Below are 13,589 nucleotides of genomic sequence, written 5' to 3'. Positions count from 1 at the left end.
GTGGACGTTAAACCCCATTTCTCTCTCTCTTTTTCTGCACCAACCGAGCAACTTGAGACAGGCATATACTGTGTGTTAGGGGGGTGGGGTGAGTTGACACACTGACACACTAAAGCTTACTCTTTTTTAGATTTCAAGCTGTAGTGGATCTATGATATCTTGACAATGAAAATGAAATGAAATGGGGTTTAACGTCCTACTGTTCTGCTCCTAAACTGGGCTAATGAAGACGGGCATACGCCATACAGTGTGCTATGAGGGAAATTTTGCCAGGGCAGCGCACTATGGCCTACTCTTATATCGAATTCCAACTGCCAAGGGATCTTTTACGTGCACGCCAATGTGTACACGGGACCTCTGGATGACAATGAACGCTGGATGATGGTAGCGTTCTGGGACGTGTAAAAACATTTTTTAAAGTAAAAGGGTGCTATATCATTAAAAAATGTGGGCGTAGAAAATGTGGGCGTATGCTGCGTTGCACCCACTCATTAATATATTATCTAGACTTTAACTATTCCGAATAACTTTCGAAAACAGTCATTGTCAAAGTCATCATAGTAGGCGACCTACGCTGTACACTAATTATAGTTACCTCCCCTTAGTCATTTATCTCACTCTAACTCCTGACGTATTTCGGTTTATCGGTCCTACAAGAAATCTAGACTTAACTTGTATTCAATTCGTGTTGTAATAATTAGTTGAAGGTGGGTAGGTGGTCATTTCGTTGGTTCATAATAACAGGGGTTGCCATGCAAGATACGCCCACATTTTGCAAGAGAAGGATAGAGAACAAAATATAATAAATGTGATTTTTCGTACAATCAGGGGCCATAATCCAGGAAGTTATGGTCTGATATGCTTGAATATCGAAAGGAACCGAGTCCCTTGGGATATAACCATATATCGGATAACAATTGTGACTTTAGAGGGTGCACAACCTTGGTATTACATACTTTTACACTATATGCGATCCAGCAGCGGCCATTTTGTCGGGCAGTTTCATTTTGATTTTTATTAAAATTCGAACTCAACCATCATCAGGGTGTAATGATGAAATATTAAAACCATTTTTAAAATCGGATAAAACTGGTGACCTCTAGAGGGTCCACAAGCTAAAATCTGATTTTTTCGAACAATCAGGGGCCATAGTCCAGGAAGTTACGGTTCGATCTGCGCCAATATCGAAAGGATATAAACATATGTTTTAAGTTTCATCAAAATTATGACCTCTAGAGGGTCCACTAATTGATGTTATATACTTTAACATTATTTGCGTACAGAAAGCGGCCAGTTTAACCACCAGTTTCGGTCCGATTTTCACGAAATTAGAACTCAACCATCATTATGGTGTAACCGTGAGATATTCGAGTGTTTTTGTTTTTTTTAAAATCGGATACAAATTGTGATAAAACGTGATTTTTCGTACAAATATCGACAGGAATCGAGATCGTTGGGTAATAAACATACATGTCAAGTTTAATTAAAATCTAATAAAATTTGTGACCTCTAGACTGTCGACATGCTAAAAGCATGATTTTTCGTACAATCAGGGGCCATAATCCATGAAGTTAGGGTCCGATACATGCAAAAAACCTGACCGAAGCTAATATCTCAGAAACTATAAAAGGTACGTCCATGAAACTTGCAGAACTTGGTACTTGATGGAAGCAAGTTATCGCGAGGCTCTTCGGTTATATTGTTTTTATGTAACAGACTCTCGAAGTTACGACCGAGACTATTTTCGTTCAAGGTCACTGCAAAAAATGACGTGAAAGTTAATAACAAACCATGTAGAAATCCCAGAGCTTTGAAGTCTCTACCCAACTAGTTTCTTGATGTGATGGATATGCAAATAATGTTTTCGCATTGTTATCTTGTTTATTTATTAGGCAATAGCTACTCAAATTGAATTTTTTTAACTATACCATGGATCCATATACATGCAAAAACACACAGAGAGTGTTCATCTTTGGAATGGAAAATCACAAGTTCTATGACCAGTAAAAAATATATTTATTTCAATAAACAAAATCAATAAAACTAACTTACTATCAACAAAAATAAATAAAATGTCAGAATTTTTCTGGGTCAAAACAAAAATAACACAAAACAAAACTGCGTATCATGATCAACATCAATCATGTGAAAGCTACTTAGCCTACTACAAAACAAAACAATTAACAATAATAATAATAACTAGATTTGTCAGGCAGATATGGAAGCTTTCATATTCATCGTCATGTATAATGGATCATATCAAAAACCTTAAAACAATAAAAGAATTATTAAAATCGGTCAAAAACTGGTTAAGTTCTAACGAGAAACATTTCACTCGGGCGAAAAATAATCTGAAAAATAAAAGGAGATAACTGAAACTGATATTGCTGGATTCAGATTGACCTCCCGTTGCAGACGTTTCAGAAAATCGATTAAGCCGTCTAAAAACGAGAAGAAAAAGGAATTATTTAATGGTAACTATTCAACCGGAAAAAACTGACGTTTTAAAATAAGCACCAAATTACCCACTTAATCGTTTGGCTTCAAAATTTGCCTGGAGGTCGGGTGTTCGATCCCTACATTGGCCGAGAGAGTTCATCCAGATTTTCCGGCGTGGTTTCCCCTTGTCAGTGATGCAGGACGGAGGGCCTGACAAGGACAGCGGTCTAGTCGTTCGGATGGGTCGAAAAACCGAGGTCCCGTGTAGAAATTGGCGTGCACGTAAAAGATCCCTTGGCAGTTGGAATTCGATATAAGAGTAGGCCGTAGCGCCGCTGCCCGGGCACAATTTCCCTCATAGCACACTGTATGGCTTATGCCCGTCTTCATTAGCCCAGTTTAGGAGCAATACAGTAGGACGTTAAACCCCATTTCATTTCATTTCATTTCAAATAGACACCAAATGACCTTCTGGGTCGTTTACGATCAATATTTGACCTGATTTCAAAGTTTTGCACTTTAAAAATAAATAATAATTTAATTACGTCACGTTAAAATAAAACTGGCTGAGTCATAACCCGTCAGATGTCAGTGATTTTGACCAGAATCTTAAACAGATAATAATTATTAACCTTGTTGTAATGGTATTCATTTCAACTGGGCAAAATTTACTATTGGTGTCCTCTTACCAATATAAATCTAGTAAATTATTGGTTTAAATGTATTAAATACTGGATTAAGTTGTTATATATGTCAAAAATAAATGATAGATTTCCGAAAGCTTGTTATAATATGCTGGTAAAATTCGATAATAATGGCAGAGTCAGGTGGGCTACAAACATCAAATTAATATTATATAAATATGGATACGGGTTCGTCTGGGATCTACAATACGTTGGAAATGTTCAGAGGTTTCTACAAAGCTTCAAGCAAAGATTAGCAGATTGCTGTTCACAACAGTGGTCACACGATGTATCTTCCAATTCTAAACTTGAACAGTACAGCCATTTCTCGAACCTGAGAAATATTTGTCCGTGATTTATAATAATAAATATCGAATAGCATTAACCAGATTTAGATGTGGGAACCACAACTTAGCAATAGAAACTTAAAGATAGTATACAATGTGGATAGATCTGACAGAACATGTAAATGTTGCCTGAATAATCTAGGCTGCACGACTATCGAATATGAAATTCATTTCATTGTATCTTGTCAAATGTATAAAGACCCTATAGATCACAACTTATGCCATGGATCGTCTCATCCTATTGTAATGACACTTACATGTATATAAAAGCTATGTCAGGTATAAAGATTGCAAATAATGTAGCAGAATATATTATATTTAAGCCTAACAGCAAACGAACTAGTTATCTGTTGTAATATAATTATGTTTTATATATAGTTGATATATTTTATTATACGGATCTATTTTTATTATACTATGTACTATGGCCAGAGGCCTTAAATACTGAATACAGATTTTATTGATTACAGCTTTAAATTTACAATAGATTGTTCAGATATTTTACTGTACCTGACTGTTCACTTGTTTACAACATTAAAAAGAAACAGATTATGTCAAATTTGGTAATAATTTCGTGATAATTGACATTTTTCAAAATTTTGTCAAATGTGGAATGCTACATCTTAAATTACGTATATTTCAAAATCATAGGTCACTAAAACCTCACAGTTTCAGGTAAGACTGTTTTATATGCATTGTATTTATAATATATAATTTTGTAATTTAAATCACTTTTAAATATACTGAAAATTGTTATTAGTTTAATTGCCCTTAGTCCATATGGCAAGTCACTTAACTACGAGGGTGCTTTCTCTGTGCATGTCTAATATTGAATTTTGTATTATTATGATTTAGATAGCGCTAGTCCTTCTTGCTATAATAGTCTACTCAATAAAATTATGATACATGAATATATTGAAAACGTCAGTCAAATTAATATATTCTAAGGGATATTCATTTACTGCGACTTTGACGTGAGCACATTTGCTCGGTGAGTATGATGAAGCTAGCTTACTAACCAGGAGAAAATATCTCTATTCGTTTGGATTTGACGAAAACTAGAAGTCAGGGCCCTGCTTCACAAAAACTTAAACTAAAATCAATAAAATAGATTCTAACTAAAATCAAAATGAAATTTTAAATTTTATGCGTTCCACGAATATTGATTGTAACTTAAAATGCAATTTTAACAAATTTTAGTTATTGATTATCTTTTTACAAATCATCATAACCACTTTTCATATGGCCTGCAGGCTTTCTAATACCAAGGAATTGGCAATTTCAAACCATTGCATACAAACACAAAGATTTTTTTAATGTAGATTAGAGTGCTCTCCGTTCTATGCCATTAGATGTGAAGTGAGTTCAGATCTTGTTTTAGGTTTTTTTGTTGTCTTTTTTTTTATCCATTAATTTTTTGAAAATGGTATAATTTATACTTGAATCATAATGTAATATATAACAAAGAGTTTTGTTTAGTGTTTTGGGTTCTAATTTCGGGCGTCACCTTATTGCTTAAACTGCCCTACAATAAAATAAACGGTTGGGCCGCAGCTATATTTTCTCATGCTATGAAATGAAACTGAATGAGAATTTTTTTGTGAATGATAGTACATGTATGTTAAAATTATGTGACCCGGATTTTAGTGGATTTTATCTAAAAATGCTTAAAACTGTTTTGTGAAACGTATCTTAAGTTAGGATGGAATTTTAGTTTAAGACGATTCCATCAGACCTGGAAATGGAAAAAGGGGTAGGAGGCGCTGTCAGTGAGAACCGATACTCTAAACCTTATAACCCACAGGGCAGGCATTTGACCACATCCTTAAAAAAAAAAATAGTTTAAGTTTTCATGAATACGGACCAAGTTAGTTCTCATTACCACCATTTGCACCTATTTAAACTAAATGACCAAAACCGTCCGCGACTAAAACGTTGGTGAAATATCCCGGTCATTTATTATGGAAAGCAAAAATTAGTGTACATCGATGTAAACCTTTCTACGACCTCGCGTTCCGGAGTTACACCCCCAACCTTTATTTATTTTTTTTACAAACGTTCATAATAATCATTTTAATGGTCGTCGACAAAGATGTTATAAATTAACATAATATAATAGTGTGTTAATCCGCCAATTGCTATCATTAATGTTTCTTGCATTAAAGGGGCATTATTATCCAAGAGCTAAACCTGTCTATTCCAGGACTTTCTATATGCCTCAAATGTTATATAAAATATTAATTAACAATTTATTAACTTACCAAGACAATTATCAACTGTCGATGCCATCGGATACTCGAGATTTTCAACAGATTCCAATAGGAATTCGGTTTATTATCTTAAAAATGGTAGCAATGACAATCGAGACTAAACTGTTCACTTTACGCCGATAACTCGGCGGTAATTTGACAGAAATTTTTAACATATCGGCTTTTCATTATCCATTTTTAACTATTATAGCGAGGACTGTCAGTTCTTTACCTAAATCTTAAATAATGCCCCTTTATTCACTTTAACATCCTATTTATTGTTTTTGTTTAAGTATTATAGTGTTTAATCCTTTATAATGTTAAATTTATTTACAATAATTACTTTAAATATACATTATGCAAGAGCTAAATCTGCCTATTGCAGGTTTTTCTTTGGGTCTGAAATGTTATCTAAATTATTAATAAGGCATTAATTAACTTATCCAGACCATAATCAACTCTCGATATCATCGCTATCCTGCGATATTTACTGAATTAGGACCCGATCTGCTGCTCTACGCTCATCCATGATTAAATCAAGAAATGGATAATCGAGACTATGTTTTTTTATCGTACCGACTTTAGTAATGATGATCGAGGCTAGGCCCAACATTAAATCGCTAAATTCATAGTGGATCAATTTGACTGAAATTTACAGCAAATTACCTTTACACTATTTAGTTTTTAACTATTATAGTGAGAACCGCCAGCTCTTTATCTAATCTCCAATAATGTATCTTTAATCCTTTACGAAAGTGAACATTGGTCCACATATATCTAGATACGGTCCCTTTCTATATGCAGTAACTGAGTTGTCGCGATAGATAGTACTGAATGACGATATAAGTATATTTATGTTGGTGTATATTAAATTGAAAAATTATACGAAGTCTCTTATATCCAAAGAGAATTTACACCTCTAACTTGTAAGTACCGTGGACATCTCTAAACACAAACTTGCAAAGAAATGAAATGAAATAAGGTTTAACGTCCTACTGTTCTGCTCCAAACCTGGGCTAATGAAGACGGGCATACGCCATAAAGTGTTCTATGAGGGAAATTTTGCCCGGGCAGCGGCACTACGGCCTACTCTTATATCGAATTCCAACTACCAAGGGATCTTTTACGTGCACACCAATGTGTACACGGTACCTCGGTTTTTCGTCCCATCCGAACGACTAGACAGCTGTCCTTGTCAGGCCCTCCATCCTGCATCACTGACAAGGGGAAAGCACGCCGGAAAATCTGAATGAACTTTCTCGGCCAATGCAGGGATCGAACACCCGACCTCCAAGCTAGCGAGCCAGCGTCTTACCCACTTAGCCACGTGATCTCCTAAAAGCACTTTGATGCTATATTATATTATATAAGAGGCCACGACAGCCCAGAAGTGCTGGTTCACTTACCAGATTGTCTCGGCCCTGGTTTTGGCCGCGAAAGATCTTCAAGGTTGTCCAGTTAAGTTCACCATTTCTGTGCTGCAAAACTCTCCCCCCCCCCCCCCACGAAAAAAATAAATAAAAATCTTTTGGATGGTACAAAATTCCGAGCGAGCTCCATTTCGTGTACTCGATGGCGTGCACGTAACGAAAAATCCATGATAATTGACATTAGATGCAGAGTAGACGGAAATTGCCAAACTTGCCACCATGGCCCTCATAGTAACATGTACCGGTTATCATTATCCTGGTTGTTGCAGAAAAATAGGACGTTAAACCCAATTTCACTTTATTAAGTATTTGTTCATTGTATGTTTCAGCTATCCATGAGCAATGTACAGGGATGTATATGTTTACAGAGAAGGTTTGTAGACTCAAGCTAGAATCTGATTCTCGATTACAAGATGTGTGTGGTGGAAAGTTTAAACTAATGTTTAACTACTTTTACTCTTCTGGTTTCGGCGCCGGCTTCGTCAAGAGGATACAAACTATAAAACGTGCACCGAAATCGTTGGTAATGTTTGGTGTTGGCCTCCAGGACGGTTTTAATATATCAAACATTAACAAAAAGTATATCAAACCTGCAGTAAAAACAAAAGGACATCACAATTGGCCTAAATTATTATGGGCATCTCCCCATTCTCCGGGAATATTAAAAACGGGCAACAACCCAGTTCATGCAAAGGCTTCAGTGCTGCATTTTATATCTGAAATAGACTCTGTTTTACACAAATATCATGTGCCAACATTTAATACATATAACATGACAGAATATGTGGAAAATACAAATTCTGTTAAATTATATACAGGAATTAAAAGATGCAGGCGTTTGGAAATAGTCCAACCACGGATGAGCAAGAGAGAGAATGAGAAATGGAGTTTAACGTCCACTCGACAAAAACTAGATCATTTCGGGACTAACACATGGTTCATTCACCACACCTTATCTTGCTAAATCTTTATAATTTTATAAATAATTTATTATATAATTATCAACTTGGTTTGAAACGAACGATTCTACGATAAATCAACTTTTATGTTGCTATAATAAGTAATTTTGTTAAATGCAACGAAATTTGAACTGATGATGGTAATATATTAAAAGCGTTTTATAAAGTTTCGCATGCTTTATTCTCTAAATGGATTGAACATTATATAAGTGATAGACAACAATACCTAGTTTGGGAGGTTTTTAAATGAAATAATTTATATAAAGTTCTGGAGTTCCTCATGGATGTGTACTCGGCCCATATTTATCTTTATATCGCCGAAAGTAGGTACCAAAGGCAGCGTATGCTTACTTACGATTTCCAACACACCTGCTCACACTTCTGCTATAAATCTTGAAACATACTATAAAGAACTATAAATACATCTACATCTCAACGTCTCGATCAACACGGATGGTACAGAAAAATCAAGACTAACACTATTTCATTTCTTTTGTTGACATCTCATACGAAAACTCTGTTTTAAGCCCTTTTCGCTTTGATTAGCTTGAATTTGAATTTGAACAATTCTATAAAGCCACTGCTTTGCAATATCTCTGATGCAATTTCCCTCTACAGCCACTGCTGTACTGAGAGCTAAAACCGGGGATGGGATGGGGGGGGGGTGTCATGTCTAAAACTGTATTAAAAGATGGTGAAAATGTTCGTCTGCATAGTTCCCCAATAGATGGTTAATTCAGCATAATAAATTTCGCGCGTTATGACGTAATTTAGCCGCATAAATTTGTACGTTAACACATTCCTTCTTCATTATCCCAGTCGGAGCAGAACAGTAGGACGTTAAACCCCATTTCATTTCATTTCCGTTAACATATTTAAAGCTCTTGTTAATTCCAATTGATATTGTTACGCTATAATGTATCGGTTGTTAACCAGTCATAATTTGGGACATAAATTAGCATAGAGTATGGCAGTTAGATTATATAGGTCTAATCAAACGAATCACCGCGAGGTGTATGCTGCATGTTTTACTGCTAAAAAGGAAACAGTAATGTAATGGCGTTTATCTTTTGATATCTTTTATCAATGGGGTTGCCATGAGGTCATGCAAGAAAATGCGGTTACACTTGCCACGTTTTCTAAACATTATCTATTAAGTCAGATAGCAGTGCTAAATAAAACCCGACTATGGCGAGGATGACACTTATCATAGGTATGCCGCTGCATTTATTAGAATATAAAACAAATTTGTTTGAGTTGAAACATTTACATTTATTTGAATATGAAGATAAAAATTTCTTAGAAAATAAATTCTAAAATTTATTAGAATATAAAACGAAAACTTCATTACTTGGATTTAAAAATGAAAAAAAAAAAATAAAAATAAAAAAATTGTATGTAAAAATTAAAATTTATTTGTATGTAAAAAAAATGAAATGTTATTTATATGTAAAAATGAAAATTTATTTGTATGTAAAATATGAAATTAAATTAAATATGCTTGTTAAATTAAAAACGAAGGTAAAACGATTGATGATTATTGAAAGGTTCGTGGTTTTTTAAATACTCAAATTGTGAAATTTGAAACTCAAGAAGCGTAATAAACAGATTTTAGATTTTTACATTGTTAACTCGGTAGCAATGTAGGTACATTTAATAATATCAAGAGTTCAGAATCAGCTTACAAGCAAATTACATTTGGTATTTGTTTCCATATTAAGCTAGTAATCTATAATAACTCGTCTCTGACTTCGGGTCTGACGAACATGCAGTTCACTATGCCAGACAGTTTACTCACACCGAGCTTTCAACCAACATATATGATGACACGGCTATGGATGTTTTTATTTATTGCACTGTTCCATATTGCTAACCGGCCTCTATTAAAAGTGCCATCTTATGATTATGGAGCTATAGCTACCATTGAGATAGTGTCAACCCAGTAGGTCAAAGATTTAACAAATGTCGTTCATTATCAACTCTCTCAGATTTAAAGACCAGATTTAAAGTTGTCTAGACATGGCCAATTGGGAGATGTGCCTTTAATGCTGGTATCATTAGAGCCTGGTTAGAGAAAGCTGATTGGGACGCGATGACATGATTTGATTGACATCGGCGAATTGTTCATTACCGGGTTTTGCAGCAAAACATTACATCGTCGATAGTACGAGAAGCGGGTCAAGATGAGCCAACTTTAATTTATAACTGTAATGTATTATATATAAATACAGGGATTCTGGTTGCCGTTTGTGTGGCAGCAGAACCACCATCTGAGGATCATTTAGCTGGAGTTCAGTAAGTTAAATTTAACACTTGTATAGTCACGGGTTATGCCCGTAATCTAGTGATTCAAGTGTTCAATTTTGAGACTGCCAATTTTCGACACATTTTCTCCAATATCTATGTAACCAGGCAAGCACAGATGACAGATGAAGTTCCTCTACCTATGTTTTGAAGACGAGAGAATGCAATGAGATAAGCCAGATGTTAAAATATGCAAATGAGCTACCAATGTACCACTGCTGTTTATCAACATAATATGTCCCTTTCTAATTCAATTTAGCCCATGTTACTGGTTTAAACAAAACCAAATATAATGCCCATACTCGAATGTACCGACATAAATACAAAGCTTTTAAAGTGGTCATAACGATTTTCTTTGTAAAACATTATGTTATAGGTTTGTACCCCTCGTACATAATCCAGGATATTACACCAAGGCGTCGTTCCTTCATAGATATGTAAATAATGCTGGTGTTATTTCCCCATGTCAAATCAGCAGGGTCATTGGTCACTATTTCAGCAACAACGAACTGCCATTCAACTGCACTTGAAAAGGTTGTACAACAATTTATTTATTTATTCTTTCTATTTATACATTGTTTGAACTAGAGTGGCTCGGTAGGTAAGGCGCTGGCTCGCTAATCAAGAGATGTGGGATTGGATCCCGATATTGGCAGACAGACAGTTCCCGCTATTTTCTAGTACGCTTTCCCATTGACGGTGGCTGAGCGTTGGGGGACATGACTATAATCAACTTTGTTGATCATCGGGTGGTTGAGATTTAAACAGAGTGAAACACGATCGCCTTTTAATAATTTGATTTAAAACTGGATAATCTAGAATTAGTCTCGACAGTCAAGTACCGTTGCTACGAAGATAAACAACACCCCGTCTTCAAACACTGATAACTTCGCTCAGAAAGAAATTTACAACATATTCATTGGTCATTATCTATTTTTGAATTATTATAACAAGAACGGCCAGCTCTTTGTCTAGATCTTACATAATGCACATTTAATCAGCGACCCATTGATACATCACCAGTTAGCAGAAAATAGATTCATCTTCATAGCTATATGTTAGGTAAAAGTTTTGAAACGTTGGGACTAATGAGCACAATAGAATTAGGTAAATGACCATTAGGTTAATGACCATTGTGGGTCGGTTCGATGTGTATCGACAAATGGGTTATCCCCAGCCCTGCTCGACTGGTTAATGATGCAGTTGAAATCACGGCGACATATGTGCGCGTCCTGTGTCCCCGTTTCCACCAAAATGTAACATCACATGATATTTAATCTAGCGATGATTAGTCAAATAAAAATAACCCTGAGGCACCTATAGGTTACATAGAGGTCCCAGTTTTGATAAGAAGGAGATAAGGTGTAGGAGTGGTGAATCAATTCTACGTCAGCTAGCTAGATTGTCTTTCCGAACGCGATTTCTTTTTCCAGACATTAATATTACTCTCAGTCTCATTTTATTTACCTCAATGTAGATACAACGATGGCAGTAACTAAGCAACTTATTTATATGACAATATAATAGGTTATCACATACTGCTACGGCAGAATTGGCATTACTTTCATTTATGGTGTATCCGAGGCTTTATTTTATAATGTTATGATTCTTGTCCTTTTCTTAAATTAGTTTATTTACGGTCAAGGTCGTATAGTTAACGAAAGTCACCATAGTTTGTTGTTCATGAAAATGTAAAACGTATTTTCTTTTTGCCCTGTAGTTCCCACAAGATGTTAGTAAGCTTTTTAATGATTATAATTTGGTACATAGATGTATTCTGATCAAGATTTATGTATAGTTCTTTAAATGTTTTACCTTTTAACTGCATAAATTAAAGATACATTATGGGAGATAAGATAAAGAGATGGCAGTTCTCGCTATAATAGTTAAAAACTCGATAGTGTAAAGGTAATTTGCTGAAAATTTCAGTCAAATTGATCCACTATGAGCCGAGAAAGAAGCGGGTGAAATTTTTGCATAGTCTCGGTCATCATTACTAAAATCTTTAATATAAACAGCATAGTCTCGATTATCCACTCTTTTGATTTAATTATCAATGGCCGTTAGCGGCATATAGGAATCTAATCCAGCCAACATCGAAGGCTAGCCTTATTGACATCGAGAGTTTATTATGGTCTGGATAAGTTAATTAATGTCTAATTGATAATTTAGATTACATTTCAGGCCTAAAGAAAGACTTGTAATAAGCAGATTTTGCTCTTGCATAATGCATGTTTAATGTTTGCGTTGTATCGATGAATTACACTCGTATCGCCCGTGTATGTCGTTGCGCACGTGGCTTTCCTGCAAGTACAAGGGACGATACGCTTAAAGGGACAACTCTCCCCTCTAGTACTTGAGTAAGTTTATTTGTAACGATGTTCAGATATGAGAATGTTAAACTCATTTTATTATTTAATTGTAAGGATGTATTATTTTTATTGTAGAGAAACCATCAAATGTAGTCATCATCTTATCATCAAAACGTAATCATCTTATCAAACGTGTTCATCAAATGTAGTCATCATCTTCTCACCAAAACGTAATCATCTCCTCAAACGTATTCATCAAATGTAGTCATCATCAAAGCGTAATCATCTCATCAAACGTAATCATCAAACGTAGTCATCAAACGTAATCATCAAAACCATAATCACGCCATCTTTTAACGTATTCTAATGAACGATTTAATGTTTTATAACGAACGGTTTATCTTAACGTCATGTATTAACATACTGCGGTAACGTAACGAAAGATGCGTGATCTAAAAGAGGAACTAGTTGCAATAAACGATTTTGTGACAATTAAAGACTTCTTTTTGTTATTAAAACACACGAATGATTTAATACAGGGAAGCGGTGGCAATATACTATTTACTGTAATTATATATTTATTTGTATTTTAAGGCTGCACTTGTAGTAAGTAAAATGGTACGACACATGCCATCGGAGGTGTTTACCCATCTAGCTACATCTCATGGCGTTGGTATTTTCTCAGCTAAGGAGGGGTTAACCGTTTATCCGGAATATTCCCATCTGCGCGATACCCCATCGTGCCATGGTAAGCTTTTGTTTATTCTTAAAGTCAGTCTCTATTTGGCCAGTCTTCATCGTGATACAGCAGGTACATTTTAATTTCATTTACAGGTTCTTGTAGCGGAAGTTGTGCACACACCTGT

General features: G+C 35.2%; 1 long non-coding RNA gene across 1 annotated transcript; it reads left to right on the top strand.

Annotated features, from left to right (window-relative positions):
* Window positions 1-9,270: 9,270 nt before the first annotated feature.
* LOC126815489 (uncharacterized) lies at window positions 9,271-10,863 on the top strand. The gene is made up of 3 exons (XR_008787632.1): window positions 9,271-9,320; window positions 10,339-10,402; window positions 10,788-10,863. It is a non-coding gene; the product is annotated as an uncharacterized LOC126815489 (long non-coding RNA).
* The last annotated feature ends 2,726 nt before the right edge of the window (window positions 10,864-13,589 follow it).

This window comes from Patella vulgata, chromosome 3 (genome assembly GCF_932274485.2).
Source record: "Patella vulgata chromosome 3, xgPatVulg1.2, whole genome shotgun sequence".
NCBI lineage: Eukaryota > Metazoa > Mollusca > Gastropoda > Patellidae > Patella > Patella vulgata.
This window is presented reverse-complemented; position numbering and strand designations above follow the sequence as displayed.